Genomic DNA, 13,675 nt, shown 5'->3' with positions numbered 1-13,675 from the left:
GATCTTGGTAGAGGTCGCTGGTCCTGATGGATGCATCGCTGTTCTTTTGCAGGTTCTTTGAAGCAGGAGACAGGCCGGTAGGTCTGGGGCCAAGTCAGTTGTCGTCTTCTTTCTTCTCTGCTGGGGTTTCAGCTTAGCAGTTTTTCTTATTCTTGTCAGGTCACAGGAATCTGGTGAGCTGGGTTCAGGGAGCCCCTCAAATCCTAGATTTAGGGACAATTTTAGGGGTCAGAGGGCAGTCTCCAATGGCTACTGTCCCTGAAGGTGGCTACACTCTCCTTGTGCCCACTCCCGTTGGGGAGGGGGGCACAAATCTAATCCTATTGGTCCCTGTCCTCCAAACCAAAATGGAGGATTCTGCAGGGAGGGGTCACATCACCTCTGGACACCTTAGGGGTGGTCCTGGCTGGGGTAGTCACTTCTCCCTGTTTTCCCTAATTTTCCTGCCGGACTTGCTGCCAAAAGTGGGGCTTTGTCTGGGGGGCGGGCAACTCCACTAACTAACGTGCCCATTGAGGCTCACCGCCAGGTATTACAGTTCCTGTAGGGGGAGGTGTGAAGCACCTCCACCCAGGACAGGCTTTGCTTCTGACCACAGAGTGCGCAAAGGCTCTCACCCTATGTGGTCAGAAATGTATCTGAAAGTGGCAGGCTGGCACAGACCGGTCAGTCCTACACTAGCAGTTTGGCTAACACACAGGGGGCATCTCTAAGATGCCCTCTGTGTGCATTCTTCAATAAATCCCACACTGGCATCACTGGGGGTTTATTGTGCTGAGAATTTTGCTATTAAACTTCCAAGTATTCAGTGAAGCCATTATGGAGTTGTGGAGTTTGTAATGACAAACACCCAGACCATATACTCAATATGTCTACACTTCACTTACAAGGTCTAAGAATGGACTTAGACACTGTAGGGGCATATTGCTCATGCAGCTATGACCTCACCTGTGGTATAGTGCACCCTGCCTTAGGGCTGTAAGGCCTGCTAGAGGGGTGCCTTACCTATGCCACAGGCAGTGGTTTGTGGTCAAGGCACTCTGAGAGGGGTGCTATGTCGACTTTACCTTTTTCTACCTACCAGCACACACAAGCTGCAAGGGCAGTGTACATGTACTTGGTGAGGGGTCCCCCCTGGTGGCATAATACATGCTGCAGCCATTGGGGACTTTCCCTGGCCACAGCGTGCTTTGCACCATGGGTACCTTTTACAAGGGACTTAACTGTGTGCCAGGGTTGTGCCAATTGTGAAAGCAAAGGTATAAATTTTGAAAAAGAACACTAGTGCTGGGGCCTGATAAGCAGGATCCCAGCACACTTTTAATCAAAGTTGGCATCAGCACTAGGCAAAAAGTAGGGGATAACCATGCCAACAGTGGCACTTTCCTACACACCCCTTTCTGCCTTTAAAGTAGGCATACTTCAAAGGAAAGTCTCTGTTGTTCAAAAGATCCTGCCTTGCCTAGGCCTGGCCCCAGACACACACCAGGGAGTTGGAGACTGCATTGTGTGAGGGCAGACACACCCCTTTCTGGTGTAGGTGACCACTTCTCCCTCCCGTCCTAGCGCAGAAGGCTACTCAGGATATGCAGGCTACACCCCTCCTCCTTTTGTGTCACTGTCTTGAGGAGAGATGCAAACCGCCCAACTGTCAAACTGACCCAGACAGGGAATCCACAAACAGGCAGAGTCACAGAATGGTTTAAGCAAGAAAATGCCTACTTTCTAAAAGTGGCATTTTCAAGCTAACAATCTAAAAAACAACTTCACTAAAAGATGTATTTTTAAATTGTGAGTTCAGAGACCCCAAACTCTATATTTATAGCTGCTCTCAAAGGGAATCTTAACTTCAATAATATTTAAAGGTAGCCCCCTTGTTAACCTATGAGAGAGATAGGCCTTGTAACAGTGAAAACTGAATTTGGCAGTATTTCACTGTCAGGACATGTAAAACACATAAGTACATGTCCCAACTTTAACATACACTGCACCCTGCCCATGGGGATACCTATGGCCTATCTTGGGGGTGCCTTACATGTGTAAAAAGGGAAGGTTTAGGTCTGGCAAGTTGGTACACTTGCCAAGTCGAACTGGCAGTTTAAACTGCACACACAGACACTGCGGTGGCAAGTCTGAGCCATATTTACAGGGCTACTAATGTGGGTGGCACAACGAGTGCTGCAGCCTCACCAGTAGCATTTGAATTACAGGCCCTGGGCACCTCTAGTGCACTCTACTAGGGACTTACTAGCAAATCAAATATGTCAATCATGGAGAGCCAACTATACATATACTGTACACAGGCGCACCTGTACTTTAGCACTGGTTAGCAGCGATAAAGTGCCTAGAGTACCAAAAACAGTAAAAACAGAGTCCAGCACATATCAACAACCTGGAAAAAGAGCCAAAAGGTTAGGGTAGAGCACACCACTGATGCCAAGTCTAACAGGTATGGTGTGTTTTATGTACCTCCATCATAGCATCTTCAATTGGTCAGTTCAGAGTTGTGACATTAGCAGGTATATGAGGCTGTTTTATATGGACATTCAAAGTGGTCATGGATTGTTCCTGGAAATGTATGTCACAGACTTTCTGTGTGCACAATCTGTATAAAGACAGCTTGCACAGTGGCAGGATGGAAGTCCATTGAACTTGTTCCTAGTCATGTGGTGGCCATAATGCTTCATGTATGTCATCATATGCTCAAACAATATGTTACTGTGGGCCCAGATCATGTTAGTTTCCCTTCATATTGGCAAAATACTCATTTTGTATGAACTGTATGTAGCTGTTAATGTGTCATCAGTGTAGGCCAAAGTGCTTGTGGTACATCACTAACATTTGTTTGTGACATTTCACCAGATGCAGAAACACTGGTTTGTAATGACCCTGTGATGAGATAGTGTTGTACTGTCATCTGTCTGAATCTTGCTTTCAATGATGTAGAATTCCTTTTTTGAGGTAAAGAATATGGCTCCGGCTGATGACATAAACCCATTGTATTACTGCCCATTCTATAGGAAAATATCTGATGTATCCCCTCCTTCCATGTTGTTAAGGTCTACACCTGTAAATGTGATCACTTACGCAGTATAATTAAGTCATGTATGATTTGCTATGTTTCTGACCTCATGCCAGCCTATGATTGGAATAGTGTAATAAAGATGTTATAAGACATGACACCTGCATGTATGTGTTGGTGTGACATGTTGGGATCCTGAGCTAAACATTGTGTACATGGAACACATCCATGCTTACACAAGTAGCTTGTTTATTGCATTGTATATTTCACATGGTATTACATATCTACATTGCTAAATGTGAAATGTACTACAGTAGACAATGAGTTTGTGTGTTGTGAATTTATTAAAGTGGCAAGGGTGCAGACATATTTAGTGTAAAAACAAATGTAAAAGAAAAGTGAAGTAGTCAGTCATGGTGAATGAAACTATAAATGTAGATGCCAAATGATCTGAAATCCAAAGTCCAGATTACTCCTCCCATCAGAAATGGAAAAGTGTCCAATATTAGTCCACAGAGTGAATGTGTGACACACAATGGAGGAAATTATGGTTGAGGTTTCTTGCTTGCAGTGGTGGGTGTCTTGCCATCCGCACCACCTGAATTTTTTACATGGTCGTGCCCCCATGTGGGGCAGCTGGGGTTCCGCTACTGTAGAGGCAGGGGTGTCTGTCGATGTTTCTTCCTCCTACTGGGCCTCCCTTCCCGTGGCTGCTATAGATAGCTTGATGTAGGAAGAGTTAGATGGTGGTAAAAAAGCCCTGCTCAGAGTTGTGTAAATGCCCATTAGCACCCCCATTAGGGAGCCCATGTTGGAGTTATGGGCCTCCATCTGTTGGTGTATGTTCCTGAGTAGCTGCTTCATCTCCCAGAGTTTGGTAAGAACCTGGCCCATCACACCTTGGGACTCCTGATGAACTCACAAAGCTTGGCTGATTGTGCCCTGGGTGTGAGTGGCCCCAGTGGCCTCACTCTGCTGGCCCACAGTATCCCTCTTACAGTATCCCTTCCACCCATGAGCCTGTGCCCTTGGCCCAGTGAGCCCGCTCCCACTGGGTCCTGGTTCCTCTGTGTCAGGGCTGGTGATTCTCACCTCAGAATCCAGGACTGGGGGCACAAAATGGGAATAACTGTGCTAGGTACACAGGTTGGCTGAGGTGTTGTTGCAGCTGGGGTGGGAGGTGTTGGTGTGGGCACAGTGAGATTCACTATTACCATCTGCCCAGGCTGACCAGATGTGCCAGGTCTGACATCCACATGTCCAGGAGTGTTGTCAGCAATGAAAGCTTCATCCGGGGGTGGAGTGGGAGTCTGTTTGGTGACATTCTCTGCCCAGATGCTGTGCCATCTCGACCTGTTAAGAAAGAGAGAACATTGCATTGTATATAGGTATGGAATTTACATCCAAATGTTTTGTGTCACAGTAAGTAGAGACCTAGGAAAATCAAAATAAGGAGGAATTTCTATAGTGATATATTCCCATGGTATTGAACTTGTTAACAAGACATTTGTAGCTGCTGAAAACATGCATTTGAATTGAGCAGCTCATTAGATGTACTGATAAGTTACATTTTAGCTTACGAAATGATCATGACATCTCACAAACATTTAAGCCAACAAAGAGGAGCAATAACGTGTATTTGACCATTCCAAGGCCTAGTTGTGTATGATACAGGCGAACACACAACTTGGTTGTATATGTAGCATGTCATCATGTGAGCAGTGCAGAGTCAATGGTTCACCTGCTACTTCCAATCAGCTAACCTAATTTGATGCCTTACAAATAATTGATGTATACACTTGGTGGGGGGTCAGTCATGCCATCAATAGTTTCAGTTGAGGAGATTAGGACAACATCAAGCTAAGTAGGAAGACATGTCTCTCAGTAGAGCATTACATGCATATCGCTCAGTCTATGAGAAGTAAACATTAGTTGTATAATGTCAGACAAATGAAACTGGACAAAAGAACAATTACATCTTGTTTTCTGTTACAGAAACAGGGCCTTATGGTAGTGGTGGTTGTTTCAATCTCTACCTCCCACAGTAGACAACTGGTTTACTCCATGAGACGTGAACATCAGTTGTAAGATGGCAGACAAATGAAAATGAGCAAAAGAACAATTACATCATGTTTTCTGTTACAGGAACTTGGCCTCATGGTAGTTGTAGTCATTTCAATCTCTACCTCCTAACACTAGACAAATGGTTTACTCCATGAGAAGTGAACATCAGTTGTAAGTTGTCACACAAGTATGAATGAAACAAAGAACAATTACATCTTGTTTTCTTTACTGGAGCAGGGCAACATAATTGTAGTCATGTCACTATCTACTTTCCAGTACTTGACAAATGGTTAGTTTTACATACCTGTTGCCAAACTGCAGTTAGGCTGGACCATGCATTCAACATATTGATAGATATCATTGGTCCTGGGATGATATTTTACTAGTAACACACTAACAGACCCCATTTTAACACATGACATGTAGTGGAGATTGATACATGTGATCTTATATACAGCAATAGATATTGACAATCAAAAATTTCAAAAACCTTGAGTATTGCATGTTAGGAAAGTAGCAACACAATAGCAACAGCTGAGATGAGAGCATACAGGACATTGAAGTGTTCTGGCAGTTGGTGATGTGTAACTTAACAGACTCTGCTCCCCAAGCTATTCGTATCAAGCCCTCAGGATGCAGAATGGCCAAGACCTTCTCCTCCCAGGGAAAGAGTTGTAATAGGTGCTGGGAGGACCACCGCCAGTCTTCTAGGCCTCCAGGTTTTGCTTGGGGGCCAGAGAATGCACCTTTCCCCTCAGTTCATTCCACCTCTTCCTAATTTCCTCCCTTGTGCCCAAGGTGGTGCCTACAGCATTTACTCTGTCCACTATCCTTTGCCACATTTCCATTTTCCTACTGAGAGAAGTATTTTGGACTTGGGCTCCAAATATATTGTGGCTCTCCTCTATAATTTCATCCACCATGACTGTCGACTCAGCCTCAGAAAAACATGGATTTGTTTTTATGTGACATAACTCTAACTTAAAGTGGGTGACAGTGACTGAAAAAACAAAACAAGTGATATTAGGAAAAATGGAACAAAATTGTGTGGAAGGTATTAGATGGGATAAGGAAAAAAGGGATGCCTTGTCTGAAAAAAATAATATGTAGCCTCTGTCTTGCTGCAGTGGAGAGGCAAAGGATCATGGTCTGGGGTGGGTTGTGTTTTATAATGTGATCTGCAGGTGCGTACCGTTCGCTAATGGATATCAGCAGTGTTGTTTTTGAATCCATTGAATGGGCACTGTTCTGATGCTTTGCTAAGAGCATACCGCGAAGGCCTACCACCGTCAGGGAACCACCTCAAGGGGACCGCCAGTACAGCTGTGTTATCGTAATCGGCTCAGTGGGAAGCCGTGGCCCAAACAGAATACACACGCCAACGTTGTAGCCCGCTGCATTTCTGGTGGTAACCACTCAATTAACATGGTTGGTGGTTCAGGCTGTATACTTTGTAATACGGCGGGCGGAAGACTGCTGGCCCAGTGGTTTTCTTGGGACCACTATTGTGGTAGTATGTTAGTGAGACCACCAAAGTCATAATCGGTCAGTTTGTCTTGATTTTTGGCCTGAGCCCCTGGAATTAAAGGTGCCAACTTTCACCCTGGCCCTTGCTAAAGCTATCAAATGTAGCTCTAGATGATGATGAGAAGTCTATGGCCCTCATTACGAGTTTGGCGGTCTGACAAGCCGACTGCCAAACTAACCGGGATGAAACTGCGTCAACCTGGCAGTATCACTCCCAGTCATATTACAATGTTCCCACAGGGCTTACTGGTGGGAATAACGTATTACAACATTCCTGCCGGTCAGCCTGGTGGGAACAGTGCTAAGGTATATGTGTCAGCTCCCTTAAGGGAGCTGAGGCCAATACTGTAGCACAAGAGCACCCTTGGAATGTGCACTGTCTGCAAAGCGCATTCTAAGGGTGCTGCAAAGCACAATCCAAGGGTGCTGGGCAGGGGGGCCCCTGCACGGCCCACTACATGGCCATGGGCAGTGCACGAGCACCGCTGTGGCTGACCATGCGTTCGACAACCGTCAGCCCGTCGGGAATCATGTGCCTGGCAGAGACTGCGGTCCCCTGGCAGTCGGACCCCCTGGCGTGTGGCGGTCTGACTGTCACTGCGAGGCTGGCGATCTCAAGACCATCAGCCTCTTAATGAGGCCCCAAGTCTCTCATTTAAATATTGGTGATCCTGTGTTGCCTACTGACTGCTGCATACCAGTGAAATTCTACTAGGTGCCATATATCATAATATTATACTTCACTGATTATTAACAACCAAGTGGATGATGCCATCCCCTTTTCCTGGAATTATGAATTATACTTATTCTGTATTTTCGTTGTATGTCTTGCCTTTGCTGCATGTGATTTTTCTGCAGTTCTAAAAAGAACTTAAAAAAGGGAGTGGTGATTCCAAAGGCATGAGACAATCACCTACATAATTGTCACTCTGTCACAATTTACATCCATCCTGCCCAGGCCTAAGTCCCAGAGTTCCCTGAATCTACTCAGGCAGAAAGGCATGGGAGCAGAAAAAAAAGGCATGGGAGCAGAAAAAGACACAGATGACACGCAAAGATGGAAATGGGACACAGTAGCAACAAAACTGTGTGCGTTGACACACTGATAGCTAGTCACGAATTGTGTGTAAGAGCTCATTCAACAACAGCTCACTTTCATTCTATCCATCCTTGCCCATGTCAAGATGATTGCTGTACTAACCTTCTTGCAAGGTAGTTCATTTCAAGTGGCATCACAACATGTATTTTGCGGTTACCCATTCTCAATGTCTGCACCAAGTGCAATAGTATCTCATGAAGTATGTGAAATACTAAATTACCAGGCCACATCCTGTGTTGAATAGGCAATATGCAGCTCAGTAGTCCTACACTGGGTACCGTTTTCCACATGGCTTTTATGCACAACTTTGCATGAATGTTTTCTCAGGGCCAGCAAAAGCTGTTAGACATTAATTTCACAACCACCACTCTAGGCGGTCACGCTATGTTTAGGTTATCTGCCATTTTCCTTGGCAATCATTGACTGATGTGCTTGTTTGGAACTCCAATTGAGTGTGGCTGATTGGTGAGGAACACTACAAAAGCAAACGCAGGGGTATGGAAAATGTGCAACAACATCGCCTGGTATTTTACCGAAACATGGGTTCACACTTTTTCATGTATGTACAATGTGACCTAAAGATGCATATTTCTGGAATTATGTCATTTACTAATGTGTATCCTTTTCAGACACGTGTCACTGACTGACTACTTTGCCCTTATCTCCACACCTTGTTGGCATATAACTACATAATCAAAATGTAACAGAGCACAGATAAAAGGTCATGGCATTATGAAGCATACATTACGATTCTTGAAGGAACATGCTAGTGCGTACTCTCCACCTTCAGTGTGCACTGTCAGCTTTTTGGATTTCGTGAATTGCCCAATATCATTGGATTTTGGATATGTATATTACCTCAGTCTGGGTTCTATCCAAATTCAGTGCCCTCTAGTGGACTGTTGCAAATGGCCAAATGGATGAGGGGGTCATTACAACCCTGGCGTCTTTGACCGCCAGAGCTGTTTTGGAGGAAGCACCGCCAACAGGCTGGCGGTGCTTCAGGGGGGATTACGACTGCCACTTTTCTACCTGCAGGAGTAATCCTCCAGGGCAGCGCTTCTTGTAGCGCTGCCCAGGGGATTACGAGTCCCCCTCCTGCCAGCCTTTTCATGGTGGTAAGAACCGCCATGAAAAGGCTGGCAGAAAGGGGAGTCGCGGGGCCCCTGGAGGCCCCTGCACTGCCCATACCACTGGCATGGGCAGTGCAGGGGTCCCCTGCCACAGCCCCGTGCAGCTTTCCATTGTCTGCTGTGCAGACAGTGAAAAGCGTGATGGGTGCAACTGCACCCGTTGCACAGCCGCAACACGCTGGAGCAGGCTCCTGTGTTGCGGCCGAGATCCCCGTCGGCCCAGCGGGTATCTCATTATGGCCGCGGCGGGAGTGCGGCTGCATTGGCAGCCACCCTGTGGTCCAAACTTGGCGGGCAGCTTCAGCCGCCCGCCAAGGTTGTAATGACCCCCTAAGTGTGGAATCCTTTAGCACCATCCAGAGAAGTTGCTGGAGTAGGTTGGGGTATTTACCACATGAGATACATACTGTTGGAAAATGGCCCTCTCTGAAGGGTCACCCCAAACTTTTTGCCTTCCCTCTGCTCTTTTTCTGACCTCATTTTTGTTGGCTTTAGGACTCTGGAGACTTTACCAGTGCTAAAGCGCATGCCCTCTCTCATTAAAAACATGGTAACATTGGCTCATACCCAATTGTCATTTTTAATTTACTTGTAAGTCCACTATAAAATGCACTACATATGCCCAGGGCCTGTAAATTAAATGCTACTACTGTAGTGACCTGCAGCACTGATTGTGCAGCCTCAAATGCCCCTTTTTCTACATATAAGTCACCCCTAAGGTAGACCATAGGTAACCCATAGGGCAGGGTGCTATGAAGGTAAAATGCAGGACCTGTACCTATGTGTTTACATGTCCTGGTAGTGAAAAACTCACCAATTTGTTTTCCACTACTGTGAGGCCTGCTCCTCCTATAGACTAGCATTAGGTTTGCCCTCATATTCTTTCAAGTGGTAGATTCTGACCTGGAAGGAGTAGCCCTATCATGTTTAATATTGCCAGAATAGTAATAGAAAATTCTGCTTACTGGTGAAGTTGGATTTAAAATTGCTGTTTTAGAAATGCCACTATGGGGAGGAAAGAGCACATATGAGGGACACACATACACATGCAAAACATGCTGGATAAGAATAACTGCTGTACAATAAGTAGGTTACACACACAAGCGATGTATAATGTACAACTTTAGGGACATGTATGCAGTGATACCTCTGGACTGATGTGAGGAACAGACACTCATGTGGGCAGGTGACTATGGGCTGGGATTTATAGGCCCTGAATGGGGCCCCTGACCAGGAAATATGTACGTGGTGCTAGCAAAATGGCAGCCTCCTGCCATCCAGATATGAAGGAGTGGAAGTGACATCATTCCGCTGGCGGTTGTTGTCATGGCGTAAGGCGGTGTCAACCGCCGTGCACCCATTCATTGGTTAGCATGGTTGTCAGTGGGGAACCTGGGCCTATCATGATCACCGCCGGCGGTGAAGGTGCACACCAGGTCATCACCGCAATTTCACTTGACTCCCGGATCCCGTGCATGAAAGTACTCCACCGAGTGTGCTGCTGTGTCCTGACTCTGGTTACTCCAATGGCATGAGTCACAGGAGAAGGGGCCCTGGACTTCACCAAGGAGGAGCTGGAAAATCTGGTGGACTGAGTCCTACCCGTGTATGCCAAGTTATATGGCCAACCAGAGGAGCAGGTGAGTAGGCAGTTGCCTTACATGGATGTGTGTGATGGTGGCGGATGCCTGTATGCATGTGTGGTCGGTATGTAACTGCACAGGTGTAGCTTGTGTGGCAAGTACTGTGAGTGAGGTAATAAAATGATCTTGTGAAGTGTCCGTCCCATAAGGAACGTATAGTCAGCTGTATCACATGGCCATATCCTGATGTCTGTTTTTCTTCTCTGTGTGTCCATACAGGTCCACGCCCATCAGAAGGCGGCACTCTGGCAGGCCATCACCAGGGAGGTGCGGACCCTGGAGGTCTACAACTGGCAGAGCACTCACTGCAGGAAGCAGTGGGAGGACCTGCAGCGCTGGGCTTGGAAGACCTGCGAGGCCCAGCTGGGGAAGGCCTCCCAATGATGAAGGGGTGCCTGTCAGACCCTGACCCCCGTATAGTGCCGCATTCTGGTGGTGGCATATCCAGATTTGGAAGGGCGCTGAAGGCTGCACAGCAGCCACAATGGGGTGAGTAAAAACAACGTTTCATGCCTTTTTGATGGATGTGTTTGGGTGCTGTAGTATGTATGCTGCCTAGTGCCAGGCACTCTGACAGGTGTCTACCAGCAGTCCTGCCCCCCATGGGCACGGAAATGATCAGGTGCAGGTCTAACAGTTCATCAGGTCCTTGTGTCATGTGGGAAATGAGTTGTATGCTGGGCTTAATCATGACTATCGTTGTAGGTGGTGCGTGTAGGTGTGTAAGCTGGGTGGGAGTGTGTGTGCAGCAAGCATGTACATTTTTTCAGGTATTTACAGATTTCTCTCATGTTTTGTCTCACCACCCCTGGACTCTTGCATTGTCTGTGTACATCAACATCATCTGGCGAGGGAGCAGTGGCACCGGTTAGTGGGGATGCAGCCGCCCATGGTTCCAAGGAGGCAGAGTCGAGCGAAACCAAGGGGACCAGTGGGTTGGAGGGCGAAGGGAGTACCACGGGGGAGGCAACTACCACTGGCGGTAGTGACTCTGATACCTCCTCTGATGGAAGCTCACTGATGGTGGCGGACCCTAGTGGGCCCACCCATTCTATGACATCTTCCGCCACTCCCCATACCATCAGCGCCCTCCAAGTTGCTCCCCACCCAGTGGCCCGTGCCCACTCACCCAGGAGGGTGGGAGTCTCCTTCGCCCCAGGCACCACACCCCCCGCCCCAGTCAGCCCTGCCACCCTCACGGAGGAGGGTATTGACCTCCTGAGGACCATCTCTGTAGGGCAGACAACCATTGTGAAAGCCATCCAGGGGCTAACATCCTAAATGCAGAAATGCAATGCATACCGGGAAGGCATTCATGGTGCCATGTCTGGCCTACAGAGATCTTTTCAGGCTCTGGCCTCCTCTTTGACGGCAGCCAGTGTCCCTGGTCTTTCTGTCCTCCCTCCAACCACCTCTACCCCAGCCAGCACCTCACTCCCATCCCAAGCACACATTCAGACAGCCATGGACACACCTCAACACACAAGAAGCACACAGAAAAACAAAAGCACCACACTTTCCACCACAGGCATACACACAGCCAACATACAATGGCACACATGACAACATTCACTTCCCCCAGTGTGTCCACCTCTCCCGCTTCCCTGCTGTAACCTCAACATGCACACCCCCAAGCACTGCACCCTCAATCACTGTTGCTGGCCCCATTCTTGCAGTCACCACAACATCTGACATCCAGTCATCCACGCCAGACACCACACCTGCACTCACGACATCAACACTGACTGACACATGCAGCACACTCACCAGACTTGCAGACACCCAGACAACATCCATTTAGACTGGCAGCCTGTCTTGTCCCACTGCGTCCACCCAGCTTCCTCCCAAAAAACTCAAACATTCCCAGCCACCCACTCAATACATATCCACCTCACCTCAGCATACTGTACAGGCATCTGCATCCATGTCCAGCACACCTACACCAGTTACAGGCACTCCCTCTACCTCCACTCCCACCCCTTCCTCCATGTCCACCCCAACTGCCCCTAAAAAAAGTTTCCCGGCCTGTGTTGACCTGTTTGAACCCACTGGCCCACCCCGTCTCGTCCCTAAATGTGCCCATCTCCTTGCCCTGTCCTCTCCTTCCACATCTAAGTCCGCCCCAGTCTGTCCTTCCCATTCCCGTGCCCCTTCCCCAGAGAGGAAGAAGCCCCATGCTTCCCCAGGTCCATCTGCTACCCCCCGGTCCAAGCCCACTCCCCCATCTTCCAATTCGATACTAGGAAGGGGCGTGTCAAGGGCATCCCTTCCTAATACCGAATCCAAAGGGTATGTATGATTGTTTTGAGACCACAAATCCGGTCTTAAAACAATCGCAGTTAGCACCAATTTCAAATTGGTGCTAATCCATTCACAAAAGGAAGAAGTTCCCATGGCACCCCTTTACCTTTGTGAATGGATGCAAAAACATTTTTTGGGACCACTGCCAGCTCTGAAAAAACTGTAAAGAAAACTTTTCATTTTTGTTTTTGAAATGTATTCCATTTTCCTTTAAGGAAAACGGGCTGCATTTTTTAAAAATAACTGCTTTATTTAAAAGCAGGGACATCCCTGTGAGTGCCGCCATTCCCAATGGGGTCGCAAATTGCAACCTACCTCATGAATATTCATGAGGTAGGTCATTTGCGACCCCATTGCGAATCGCAGATAGTGTCATTGACACTGTTGTACATCCGGTTTTGCGACTCGTAAATTGCAAGTCGCTAAGACCCGCAGTTTGCGAGTCTCAAAACTGGATCTTTGTACATGTGGCCCTAAGACACTTTGAAACCATTAAAAAGTGATATTTCAACTTATGCTTTTGACCTTATGTTATTCAGATAAATATTATCTATTTTTCTAAACATTTGTGGTGTATTTTTGTGGTGTTTTCACTGTGTTACTGTAAGAGTTATTGCACAAATACTTTACACATTGCCTTCTAAGTTGAAACTGCCTGCTCAGTGCCAAGCTGCCAGAGAGTGAGCACAGGATATTTTGGGTTGTTTTGTGACTTACCCTGACTAGGATTGTGGTCCCTACTTGGACAGGGTGCATATCTCTGCCAACTAGAGACCCAATTTCTAACACATACCATTACCCCTGGATGAAGTATTTATCACATCTGGTAAATTTCTCCTATTGCGCGCTTTGAGTAGGAAAATGAGGCATAGCATGCGAGATCGGT

The sequence above is a fragment of the Pleurodeles waltl genome, chromosome 5 (assembly GCF_031143425.1).
Source record: "Pleurodeles waltl isolate 20211129_DDA chromosome 5, aPleWal1.hap1.20221129, whole genome shotgun sequence".
NCBI classification, from domain to species: domain Eukaryota; kingdom Metazoa; phylum Chordata; class Amphibia; order Caudata; family Salamandridae; genus Pleurodeles; species Pleurodeles waltl.
The sequence above is the reverse complement of the archived record's forward strand: the minus strand, read 5'-3'. Positions refer to the sequence as shown.